Raw genomic sequence first — 13,570 nt, forward strand, 5'->3', positions numbered from 1 at the left:
CTGGCAGAATATATCAGGATGATTGATGAAATTGAAGGTGTGAAAATAGCAGAGGACCAGCACAAATTGGCGTTATACGCAGACGATGTGGTCCTGTATCTCACAAACTTAGAGAAATCACTACCAGCACTTATGCAAACTATTAATAATTATGGTCTAGCTTCAGGCTATAAGTTAAACATGCAGAAATGTGAAGCAATGGTTGTAGGAGCCCCTGTCAGCAGAGAATTGAAAGAAAAATATCTATGGCAATGGGACAAGGATAAAGTGAAATATTTGGGTATTGTTATACCAAAGAATATCAAGTTAATTTACGAATTGAATTATAACTGTCTTGAAGTACAAATTAGACAAGACCTAAACCGGTGGAGAACTGTTATTTTATCGTTGGGTGGAAGAATAGATGCAATCAGAATGAATGTACTCCCCAGGTTTTTGTTTTTATTTCAGACATTATCTGTGTGTAATGGTTGGGCGAGGATGGTGCCTGCCCGTTGTGTTCTAGTGTATGTACATTGAGGCATATACTGTCAGGGTGTAAGGTCAGTCTCTCCCAGGGGCGATACACCTGGCGTCACAACCAGGTGTTGAAATGTTTGGCAGCTGCAGTTGAGGAAAAGCGGCTAGAAGTAAATTCTCTAGTTGCTAGCAAAGAGACTAGACAGATCAAATTTGTACGTGAGGGAGAAAAGATTAGACCAATTAAGGTCAGGCACAAGTTAGGGCAGCTAAGTGTAGATGGAGCCTGGGAAATGAGGGTTGACTTGAATGAACAGCTAGTCATCCCAGCATATATAGTTAGCACCCGGCTACGTCCGGACTTGTTACTGTGGTCTGAGGTAGAGAAGAGAGTTTATTTTATCGAACTCACAGTCCCGTGGGAAGATCGAGTTGAGGAGGCTTATGAGCGCAAGAAAGCTAGGTATGCTGAAATGGCAGCAGAGGCAGAGCAGCGAGGTTGGAGGGCTCGAGTGCGGCCTGTAGAGGTGGGCTGCCGTGGTTTTGTGGCAAAGTCCGTTATTGCCTTACTAACTGAGTTGGGCATTCGGGGACGGAGCCTGAAGCTTGCGGTTAGCAACATGTCTCAGCCAGCAGAACGAGCAAGTGAATGGCTGTGGATAAGGAGGAAACATGCTAGCTGGGGAGCTCGCTAAGGTCAGATTGATTGTTTGTTGTTGGTCATGATTAACGGTCCGCATCAACAGGGCTGAATCATTGACGGTGGTGGTGTAGTTAGGGATTATTCGTTGTTGGTCATGATTAACGGTCCGCATCAACAGGGCTGAATCATTGACAGTGGTGGTGTAGTTAGGGATTGTTTGTTGTTGGTCATGATTAACGGTCCGCATCAACAGGGCTGAATCATTGACAGTGGTGGTGTAGTCAGGAATGTCATACCGAACTGACCTGGATAGCTAGGCTTAGATAGTGAGGTAATATGCAGTTGTGCGGTGGTAGCATGGAGGGGGGTGTTTCCAGGACGCTGGATTACACCGTTAAGCCTTCTTGAGGTGTCGTGGGCCTAACTTAACGAAAAGTCGGTGAAGGAAGGTGCCCACTTGAAAACCCCAATGACATGCTTCATACTGCTGTTGGCTAGGGTAGGTAACTGGTGATTTGTGTCTTGTTTATTAGTTTGTTAGCCTGTTAGCTTGTTTTATTCTGGATTGGGCTTCTAAATGTGTTTTTCCTTGGATTTTGGCACAAGGGATAGTAACATCTTGTCCTGTGTATTAATTAATACTAAAGCTAGCTTAGGCTAGTGACTGTTGTGAATAGTGCAGCTGACAACTAGGGAAAGACCTAGTGACAGCATGGAAAGACAGCTGACAGGAGGGATTAGACCCCATCGGGGCTGCAATGGGTTAGCTGCTCATTGTGGCAGTAGCCAAGGCCAATAGGCCATTGGTTACACCCAAACTTGCTACGAAACAGAATTATGAAAAAACACCCCTAGAGTCTGCGAGAGCGGGGGCGGAAGATGACTCACCTATGGTTGACACGGTTATTGACTCTGGAACGGACCTGACTATGAGTAGGGAAAACATGTCAGTGGAAGCCACTAGTTCAGATGTAGATGGAAAGAAGCGTCAGGTTTGCTTGTGTGGCTGGCAGAAGGTAACAACTTTGAGGGGCCTTAGAATCCATCAAGGCAGGAAGAGGTGCTTGGTAGAGGGAACACAGGGACCCCGCATTGATAATTATTTCTTAAGAAGTTTATCAAGTCAGTCGGGTGAAGTCCAGCGACAGGAAGTAACCCACAGCTCGCAGGACATCAGCACCCATGATGTTGAGGCAGGTCCTAGCACCGAGGAAAGCAGAGAGGCCAGCCAGCCAAAAAGGGAGAAGATTAGCGGTCAGAAGCCTAGAGTTAAGTGGCCAGGTGCAGCGGAAAGTAGGAAGTGGGAAGATATCAATAGGGATTTGGTTAGGATGTTAGAGAAGCTTAAAGGAACTGCTGAGAGTAAGTTGGAGAAAATGGGAGATTGTATTTATGATTATGGTAAGGAAAGGTTTGGCGTCTTTGAGAAAAGGAAGAAACTAGAGGGTGAGGTAGTTAAATCTAGGCGCCAACAAGAGATAGATAGACTTATCCAGGAGAGAAGACAGCTTAAGAGGCAGTGGAGGAAAGCTACAGAGGTTGAGAAGGAAGGCATTGATTGCTTGCAGTCAGATGTGAGGGATCGGTTGGCAGTTTTAAGAAGAGCAGAGAGCATTAGGAAAAATAGGAAAAAGAAAGAGAGAGCTAGAATAGCATTCTATAAGGATCCATTTAGATTTGTGAAGTCATTGTTTAGTAAGGAAAAGAATGGTAGCCTTATGGTACCTAAGCAGAAGCTTGATGAATATTTGGAGGAGGTTCACAAAGATAGGGAAAGGTTTAGAGAGATGACAGTCCCAGCTGATATTCCACCTATTGGTGAAATAGAGAGCCAGTGTGATGATAGCCCACCAAGGTGGAAAGAAGTTCAAGAAGTAGTGAGACGTGCAAGGGCCTCTTCAGCCCCGGGTCCTAATGGAGTCCCCTACCGGCTGTATAAGAGTGCTCCAGATGTGTTGCAGTTTCTATGGAAGCTGATGAAGGTAGTCTGGAAGAAGCAGTTTATTCCTAAAGCGTGGCATAGAGCAGGGGGAATCTTCATTCCTAAAGAAAGGGACTTGTTAGAGATAAGTCAGTTTAGACCTATCAGTCTACTTAATGTTGAAGGGAAGGTTTTCTTTAGTGTTGTGGCACAGAGGCTGTCTAGTTATCTAGAAAAGAATAGGCTAATAGATACTTCGGTGCAAAAGGCTGGAATTCCCGGCTTCTCCGGGTGCTTAGAGCACACCAGCATGATCTGGCACCAAATCCAGTCAGCTAGGCGTGAGAAGAGAGACCTGCATGTAGTATTCTTGGACCTGGCTAATGCTTTCGGGTCAGTGCCGCATAGTCTGTTATGGGAGGCCTTTCATTTCTTTAGAGTGCCAGGTAGTATAAAGAGCTTAGTTAAAGCCTACTTCTTAGATATTCAACTCTGCTTTACCACAGCAGAGTACACTACAGCTTGGCAGCAGCTGGAGATAGGCATTATGGCAGGGTGTACAATTTCCCCATTAGCTTTTACCATGGCAATGGAGATCATTATTAGGGCTTCAAAATGGGTAGTGGGTGGAGAAAGGCTGCAGGGAGGGCTGCGGCTCCCTCCAATTAGGGCATACATGGATGACATGACGACTATGACGTCAACCGCTCCATGTACTAGCAGATTGTTGGATAAGTTAAATAGTAATCTGCAGTGGGCTAGAATGAAAGTGAAGCCAAGTAAGTCCAGGAGTATTTCAATCATTAAAGGGAGGGTAGTAGGTAAGAAGTTTGTTATAAATGATGAGGTGGTGCCTACAGTGTTAGAGAAACCAGTCAAGAGTTTGGGAAGATGGTATGATGCAAGTCTCAGTGATAATGGACAGTTTGAACAGGTGAGGCAGGAAATGATTCAAGGTATTTCAAGTATAGACAAGTCAGGGCTCCCAGGAAAGTTAAAGTTGTGGTGTTTGCAGTTTGGATTGTTGCCTCGGTTGATGTGGCCACTGACAGTGTATGAGGTTCCCCTTTCAAAGGTAGAAAAGCTAGAAAGGATGATTAACTCATTCATTAGAAAATGGCTCGGAGTCCCACGCTGCCTAAGCAGTGTAGCCTTATATGGGAAAGGCATATTGGAATTGCCATTATCTAGCCTGACAGAGGAGTTCAAGTGTGCTAAGGTTAGACTGGAAATGATTCTGACTCAGTCAAAGGATCCAGTGGTTAGGAGTGTAGCGCCCACAGTTAAAACAGGGAGGAAGTGGAACCCAAAGGAGGCAGTACAGCAAGCACAGTCAGCTCTTAGACACAGGGATATCATAGGTCAGGTGCAGCATGGGCGTGGAGGCTTAGGGTTGTGCATAGGGAAACCTGTGTGGAACAAGGCATCAGTAATAGAAAAGAGGAAGATGGTAGTTGAAGAAGTACATAGGCAAGAGGAGGCGGTAAGATGTACTAAGGCAGTGTCGCAGGCAAAGCAAGGGCAGTGGGTGAACTGGGAGAGTGTAGAGAAGAGAAAGTTGAAGTGGAGAGAGTTGTGGAGCATGGAGGCCAGTAGAATTAGATTTATTCTAGGGGCTACTTATGATGTGCTGCCATCTCCCCAGAACTTAAATCAGTGGTTGGGCGAGGATGGTGCCTGCCCGTTGTGTTCTAGTGTATGTACATTGAGGCATATACTGTCAGGGTGTAAGGTCAGTCTCTCCCAGGGGCGATACACCTGGCGTCACAACCAGGTGTTGAAATGTTTGGCAGCTGCAGTTGAGGAAAAGCGGCTAGAAGTAAATTCTCTAGTTGCTAGCAAAGAGACTAGACAGATCAAATTTGTACGTGAGGGAGAAAAGATTAGACCAATTAAGGTCAGGCACAAGTTAGGGCAGCTAAGTGTAGGTGGAGCCTGGGAAATGAGGGTTGACTTGAATGAACAGCTAGTCATCCCAGCATATATAGTTAGCACCCGGCTACGTCCGGACTTGTTACTGTGGTCTGAGGTAGAGAAGAGAGTTTATTTTATCGAACTCACAGTCCCGTGGGAAGATCGAGTTGAGGAGGCTTATGAGCGCAAGAAAGCTAGGTATGCTGAAATGGCAGCAGAGGCAGAGCAGCGAGGTTGGAGGGCTCGAGTGTGGCCTGTAGAGGTGAGCTGCCGTGGTTTTGTGGCAAAGTCCGTTATTGCCTTACTAACTGAGTTGGGCATTCGGGGACGGAGCCTGAAGCTTGCGGTTAGCAACATGTCTCAGGCAGCAGAACGAGCAAGTGAATGGCTGTGGATAAGGAGGAAACATGCTAGCTGGGGAGCTCGCTAAGGTCAGATTGATTGTTTGTTGTTGGTCATGATTAACGGTCCGCATCAACAGGGCTGAATCATTGACGGTGGTGGTGTAGTTAGGGATTATTCGTTGTTGGTCATGATTAACGGTCCGCATCAACAGGGCTGAATCATTGACAGTGGTGGTGTAGTTAGGGATTGTTTGTTGTTGGTCATGATTAACGGTCCGCATCAACAGGGCTGAATCATTGACAGTGGTGGTGTAGTCAGGAATGTCATACCGAACTGACCTGGATAGCTAGGCTTAGATAGTGAGGTAATATGCAGTTGTGCGGTGGTAGCATGGAGGGGGGTGTTTCCAGGACGCTGGATTACACCGTTAAGCCTTCTTGAGGTGTCGTGGGCCTAACTTAACGAAACGTCGGTGAAGGAAGGTGCCCACTTGAAAACCCCAATGACATGCTTCATACTGCTGTTGGCTAGGGTAGGTAACTGGTGATTTGTGTCTTGTTTATTAGTTTGTTAGCCTGTTAGCTTGTTTTATTCTGGATTGGGCTTCTAAATGTGTTTTTCCTCGGATTTTGGCACAAGGGATAGTAACATCTTGTCCTGTGTATTAATTAATAATAATGTGTATAAGTGCAAATGCCTTTAAAACCTGGGATAGGATGTTAAGTAAATTTGTGTGGGATGATAAAAAACTGAGAGTTAAAATGAAGACACTTAAAATGGCTAAAGAGAAGGGAGGACTTGCTCTTCCCAATCTAAAACACTACTACTATGCAGCTCAAATGCAGCCAATACGCACTTGGTTAAACAACAATTCTGAAGCAAGGTGGAGGTCAATTGAGAAGCATATGTGTCATGTCTCAATAAAAAACATACTTTTTTGTATAGAGAACCCACGAAAGACAAAAGTAACAGACAGTTCATTGATTAGAAATACTTTGGAGACTTGGAGTCGAATTAAGAGAAATTCTGAAATAAGGGATGACCTTATTGCACTGAGAGAGATACAGGAGGACCCCGATTTCACTCCCAATACACATGGTATAACTTTTAATATATGGGCACAGAAGGGACTGACGATAGTTGGACAATGTCTAAATGAGAATGGAATCATGTCATTTGAATCCTTAAAGCAACTTTATGATTTACCACACTCCCACCTCTTCCGATATCTACAAATAAGAAGCTACATTCAGAAAAGTAAAATAAGAGGTAAGACTAGAAATACGCTTAATCCACTGGTTACATTTTTGGTAAAGAATTATGGCAAGGTCAGAATACCACACCAAATCTCAGCAGTTTATGCTATTTTAGAAAATAGCCATAAGCAACAAGACACAAAGGCAAAACTAAAATGGGAAGAAGAACTTAATACACACGAATGTACACACAACGACAGCCTCTCCTTATTGGAGAGAGTATGCATGGAAAATACAATCACGGTACTTTATAACACCAGTACAACAAGCTAAATATAACGGTAACACTTCGCCAAACTGCTGGAGGGAGTGTGGTGAATCTTATGCCAACTTTGGCCACATTTTTTGGTTTTGCCCAGTATTACAACCGTTTTGGAACAATATACAGAAGGAAATTAACACCATCTTAAAGACTGCCATCCATCTGAATGTAAACTTTGTGTTGTTGGGCAGAACGGTGGAAGGAATCAAAAATAAAAATGACAAATACCTAGTGAGGATACTGCGTATAACAGCTCTGAAGCAAATAACAAGAAATTGGCTTAAAAAAATAAGCCCTTTGGCAAACAAATGGAGAGAAATGGTTCAACAAATTTACCAGATGGAGTATTTAACTTATAAGATTCGGGGGAATCTGAAACTATTTGAAGATAGATGGTCTAACTGGTCAAATTACTATCAGGCGGTTAAGTAATCTCTCTCAGTGCAACTAGACAAAATACCAATAATGACCTGAAATGAGTGAATTGATGTTTCCTATACTAATGCTGACAGTCACATAGGGGAGCACTATTTATTTTTTGTATTTTACTTTACTTTACTTGTATTTGTATTTTTATTTGTATTTTTATTTTATTTTTTTGTCTTCTTTTTTCTTTTTTTCTTTATGTCTACAGGCACTTTGCATTTGTACTTGTATCTGTAGGTTACGTGGAGCATCACAGGGTGAAGCATACACCCATGTCATGTATGGAATGTATGTTATGTATGTATGTTTATAAGCATTTGTCATGTCTTTATTATATTTACAAAAAAGAAAAATTGCCATCATTATAAGATAATATGAGCAAGATGTATATAAATACAAGATGACAATAAAAAGTATTAAAAAAAAAAAAAAATTGGATTTACACCAAAACAACGCACAACCGATCATATTTACACCCTACATACCCTAATTGATAAATATATAAACCAAAATAAAACCAAAATGTATGCCTGTTTTATTGACTTTCAAAAAGCTTTTGATTCTATTTGGCATGTAGGACTGTTCTACAAAGTTATTGAGAGTGGTGTAGGGGGTAAAACATATGATATTATTAAATCAATGTATTCTGGCAATATGTGCAGCATAAAATTTGGCAAAAAAAGAACTGAATTCTTTACCCAAGGGCGAGGCGTTCGTCAGGGCTGTAACCTTAGCCCTGCACTCTTCAACATCTACATTAATGAATTGGCTACTATAATACAAAACTCCTCTGTCCCCGGTGTAAGTCTCCACAATCAGGTGGTGAAATGCCTACTCTTTGCAGATGACCTGGTTCTGCTGTCCCCCACAGCAGATGGCCTACAGCAGAGCCTGGATCTGTTAGAGCATTACTGTCAGACCTGGGCCCTGACAGTAAACCCCAAAAAGACCAAAATTATGATATTCCAAAAACGATCCAGATCTCAGGATGCTCGACCAAAGTTCTCAATTGGAACAAAACATGTATGTACTGCACACACTACACCTATCTAGGATTAAAACTAAGTTCAACTGGACATTTTAACACTTTGAGTGCCACGCCCCTTGGGCAAAAGGTGCCACATAGGCCGCAATGCATTTTAATATAGCCATATCATTTTTTGTGTTCCTCTTATATGGACAACCAATAGCCTTTATGAAACTTTGAACCCTTCTGTTTCATTTTAAAAAAAAAACTGTGTTTATAAACCGTTCCATTTTGGAAATACACCCCTCTGAAAAAGAGTGTTTTAGACCGAACACAGCATGCTGAACTTAGTTTCTGAGATAATCACATCTTTATGTTAGAAAGGCGACAGAATGAATTCTGCTTTGAGTTGAACAAAATGATATAGCTGAAATGAAAGCTTAGAATGTCTAGTTTACCTGCGGGAAAAAGTATGTCAAAAGAATGTTTTTTTTTTTCTACAAATATTAGTATGCAGCTTGGTCCAACATCAAAATGCTCACTTTCACAGCGTCATGCTGGATATTGAAGTCCATATTTCCACAAAGAAAGAAGATATCAACTTTTTTTTTTTTCTGGATGAAACTACACATTCTAAGCTTTCATTTTTTGTGTAACATTATAAAAATATTCAAACACAAAATTTCCTGCATTGTTTTATTTTCTTGAAAAGAACCTTCACAGGAGTTGGAAATGAACACATGCTGTATATTGGAGGCAAAAAAAGGTCACGAGCGATGACATCATCACTGCTGACATCACTGGACACTTGTACCGATGACATCATCCGAGCCTATGACATTGAGGACAGTTATGACATCAGCATCACTGTTATAGAAAATATTATTGTCTTGTACTATAAACAATGGGCCGTGGCCTCTCTGGGCGTCCCCCTGTCCGGACAGCCATATTCAGATGACCTGTGTGGAGTTAGCACAAAACATACAGATCTTTTATAACTGCTGCTTTGAGATGTGGGGGCGAGTCTATAGTACTGTAGTACTATAGAATAGGATAGAATAATCTATAAATAACTATCTATATATAATAATATATAATAATAATATAATATATAATAATAATATATATAATAATATATAATAATATATATAATAATAATCTATAAATAACTATAGAATAATAATAGTACTGTTATCTAGTCTCTTTTTGAGTATCACTCACAGTGATTGTTGTATAAAGATACAACAATCACTGTGAGTGATACTCAAAAAAGCAGGGGTAGAGGCAGAGAGGCACATGGTCACATTGCGGGCAGACAAATCTGGTCTCCTTTCGGTGTCCCTTCGCTGCGCAGTGCGCACATTTCCGATTTGCCTTGCTCTTGGTGGGCGGGACTTTCACCGGCTGTGGCACATGACCCGCAAAGTCTACATTCTGCCTCACTGAAGCTGACCGTTGGCGTGTGTGTCTTGGCGTCTTTCCTGGAGGAAGAGGAGGTGGCTCGTCTGCCGGAGGAGGAGGGGGGGGGCAAGCAGATGTCGCCTCCGTCCACGATTTCACCACAGACAGGGTGAAGTCTTTGAGGACTTTGCAGCTGGACGTGGGGTTGCATTTCCTGTACAGAGTAAATGCATTGCTCATTGCAATCTGCATGAGGTAGACCACGAACTTGGAGCTCCATTTGGACGTCTTCCTCACAAATGGATAGTAGGAGATCTTCTGGTCAAGTCGATCAACCCCACTCATGTACTGGTTGTACTCGACAACACATGCTGGCTTGCTCTGCAGGACCCGTTCACTTTGCCCTTTCTCTTTCACCGCCACAGTCTTCATGACATCCTGGTGGAAGGTGGAGATCATCCTGACGATGCGCTTGTCCCGCCATGCCAGGAACATCACCCCATCGTCATGACGAGCGAGTCGTTCACCTACTCGCAGATCCGACATGGTCACCTGCCGGATGGACGCAGGTTCGCCCCTCTTCACCCGGAGTGTCCCAGCTGAGTGCATCTGGAGGCTGAGGAGACGTCGGCTCACGGTCCCGCTGTTGTAGAAATTATCCATCCAGAGACGGTAGCCATATCCCTCAAGGCCGGCAATGAGGAACTGCACGGTGTCCAGTAGGGTGCTGTGAATTCCACAGTAGGGTTTCATTGCATAGCAATACCCGTTTTCTGAATCACACAGAATATAGCTCTTTATTCCGTACTTTATCGGTTTTGCCGGATTGTACACACGGAAACGTAGCCTCCCCCTCCACAACAGCATCCCTTCATCCACACTAATGTTTTGTGAGGGCTGGTACATTTCCTTGAACTTGGAGAGGAGCAAGTCAAGGATGAGCCGCACTTTGTGGAGCCGGTCGGTGGCATCGACCCTCTCATTGTCACAGAAATGGAGAAAGCTCCATATCAGCTGGAACCTGTTGCGGGACATTGTCTTCCTGAAGTATGGGGTCTCCATCGCCACATCAAGAGACCAGTAGTCCGCAATCTTGGGCTTCTTGATAAGGCCAGTGAGGAAGAGGAGCCCCAGGAATCGCTTCAGCTCTCCCACAGACAGCGGTTGCCAGGCGTTTACCCGGGTGTAGGGCATGTGCAGCTGATCCAGCACGGCGATGCACTGTTTAGCATAGATGTTGGTCTGCTGAACAATGATCTGCAGCAGCTCATCACAGAGGAACAGCTCCAGGAAATCTGCCGGCTTGTCTGACTGTAGTGATGCAGCCGCATTCCTGGGACCTGGCATTGCTGTGAAGGGGAAGACTGTCGGGCTCCAGTCTGGCATCGTATGCCAGCGTGGAGAGTCCTCCTGACGAGGCTTGCCCGCTGAAAAATGAAATAAAAGGTTTTTCTTCAGACAATTGTGATATGTAAAAAAGCTGTCTTTTTTCCAATAATTAGAAGCCTTGTGTTGACAATAATAATAATAATAATAATAATAATTTATATTATTATTATTATTATTATAGATGAGCTGGCTGCATACGTGACATGAATTTCCTGTAAAGTATCTATAGATTCTCACCTCTTGAAGACCCTCTCTTCCCAACTGCAGATGCCCGCACGCGCTCAGTCGTCACCACCTCCTCCTCCTCCTCCTCCTCCTCCACCACCTCCTCCTCCTCCTCCTCCTCCCCTGTAGTCAAAGTGAGTTTATAAAATATGATACATTCTTGAGGGAAAAAAGTTTATGTTTTCAATATCAGATGAATAATTGTAATTCTAAAATGGCTTATATCTCACCTTCGTCACTGGACTGCAAGCGGGCACGACGAAAGCTGGCGGGAGCACCTGCCTCTTCATCGTCAGTCCCCTCCTCAGAGCTGTGCTGCAACTCTGAAATTTTATATTTTACATGGTATTAGTAGGCTAATTCAGGATTGTTATTCTTACCAAGCTTTGTGTTGACAAAAATAAATTGATGAATAAGTGTGTGCGTTTATTTTTTTTATTTTTTACATTATTACCTCCAATGGTTTGTTTACTTGCTGGCCAGTGATGCCTGTTCCTATATAGATACTGTACTGTAAGTCACATGTTTAGATTGTTCTCATGGTTTCCTTTTGTCCTGACAAATACATGGTGGATGAGTTGAGTTCCCTCCCCCTCCCTCCCCTGATATGTGAAGCGCTTTGTGTGTCTAGAAAGGCGCTATATAAATCCAATCAATTATTATTATTATTATTATAGATGTAGCTGGCTGTATACGTGACATGAATTTCCTGCAAAGTATAGGTTCTCACCTCTTGAAGAAGACGCCATCGCCACATCCCCCTCCTCTGAGCCTCTCTGAGGCGCCAGATCAGTCTCCTCCTCCTCCTCCTCCTCATCAAACTCGTCAGAGTCTGTAGTCAAAGTGAGAGTTTATAAAAATAAGATACATGATATGTGTTTTCAATATCAGATGATTTTTTGAAAATCGATTCATCTCACCATCGCTGGAATCCAGGTGGGCCTGACGAGGTGGTGGATGCCAGTCACCATCCCTCGTGTTGGATTCCACAGGATCCGATGAAGGATCGGATGAGGGGTCCTCGGAGTCAGTCTCCGGAAGATCTCTCTTCCTCACGGCACGGCAGAGGGCCTGCTCCAGCGTAAGCTGGCCAGCTCCGGGCCTAGGCCGTCTGCGCCTGGGCATACTGCTAATCTACACGCCTACACCTGGCTATAAACTAGCTAACAGACACACAGACAGAGACAACTACACACACACACACACACACAGACAGACAGACAGACACACCGACACCAACACCAACACCGACACTTATTTTTTTTGTTTTTTTTTGTTTTTTTTTTCACAAACACACTACTAACTAAGAGCTACGGTAATCTACTGCTAACGCTAACTAACACACGCGATCTCCCACACACACACACACACACACACACACACACACACACTGTGTGTGGTTTGTGTGTCTCAGACACACAAACCACTCACCAAACACGCCAAACACTCAAATCTACTCACCACACAATCTCACAAACTGATCTAAATATAATCTATCGCTAATGACTATGCTAAATACTCGCTAAATACTCGCTATGCTATGGATATGCTCAAGAGGAAATAAACGGACCGAGAGGAAGGGAAGACAAGGAAGGAATGGCCGATTGTCGCGCTCTCAAGAAGAGAAAGGCAGCGCCCTGACGCAGGAAGGGGGGGGGCAGCACTGCATCGCGTCAAGATTGCGCCGATTTACGCATCCGATTCTTGTAGGGATTCATGTTGAATACTTGCCCAAGGTCCTAAACGATCTAAAAATTGAATAAAAGCAATTTCGAAAAAAAGACGCCATACGGCGTCTTTGGCACCCAAGCGAGATTAATAAAAAGACGCCGTACGGCGTCCTTGGCACCCAAGGTGTTAATGATGCAGTTCATGAGTTGAGAGAGAAAGCACGCCGGGCTTTCTATGCCATAAAGAAAAATATACAGACAGAAATACCAATTTGAAATTAATTGGGTGTGTTATTGAACCAATCGCACTCTATGGCAGTGAGGTGTGGGGTCCACTTACAAAACAAGACTTTACCCAATGGGATAAACACCCCATTGAGACCCTGCATGCAGAGTTCTGTAAGATTCTCCTTCATGTCCAGAGGAAAGCTACAAACAATGCATGCAGGGCAGAATTAGGCCAATACCCACTAATACAAAAAATACAAAAAAGAGCAATTAAATTTTGGACACACCTAAAACGAAGTGACCCCCTCTCGTACCATTACCAAGCCCTGCAATGCCAAGAGCTGAGCAATAGGAGCACCCTTACCCAACTGATCCTGAGGCTGAGTCCACAAACCTGCTCTCTTAACACAGCCCAGGAACAGAACACATCACCAATCAGACTCAATCAAATTACAAAACAGTTC

Source organism: Poromitra crassiceps (genome assembly GCF_964638095.1).
Source record: "Poromitra crassiceps genome assembly, chromosome: 9".
Lineage (NCBI taxonomy): Eukaryota > Metazoa > Chordata > Actinopteri > Beryciformes > Melamphaidae > Poromitra > Poromitra crassiceps.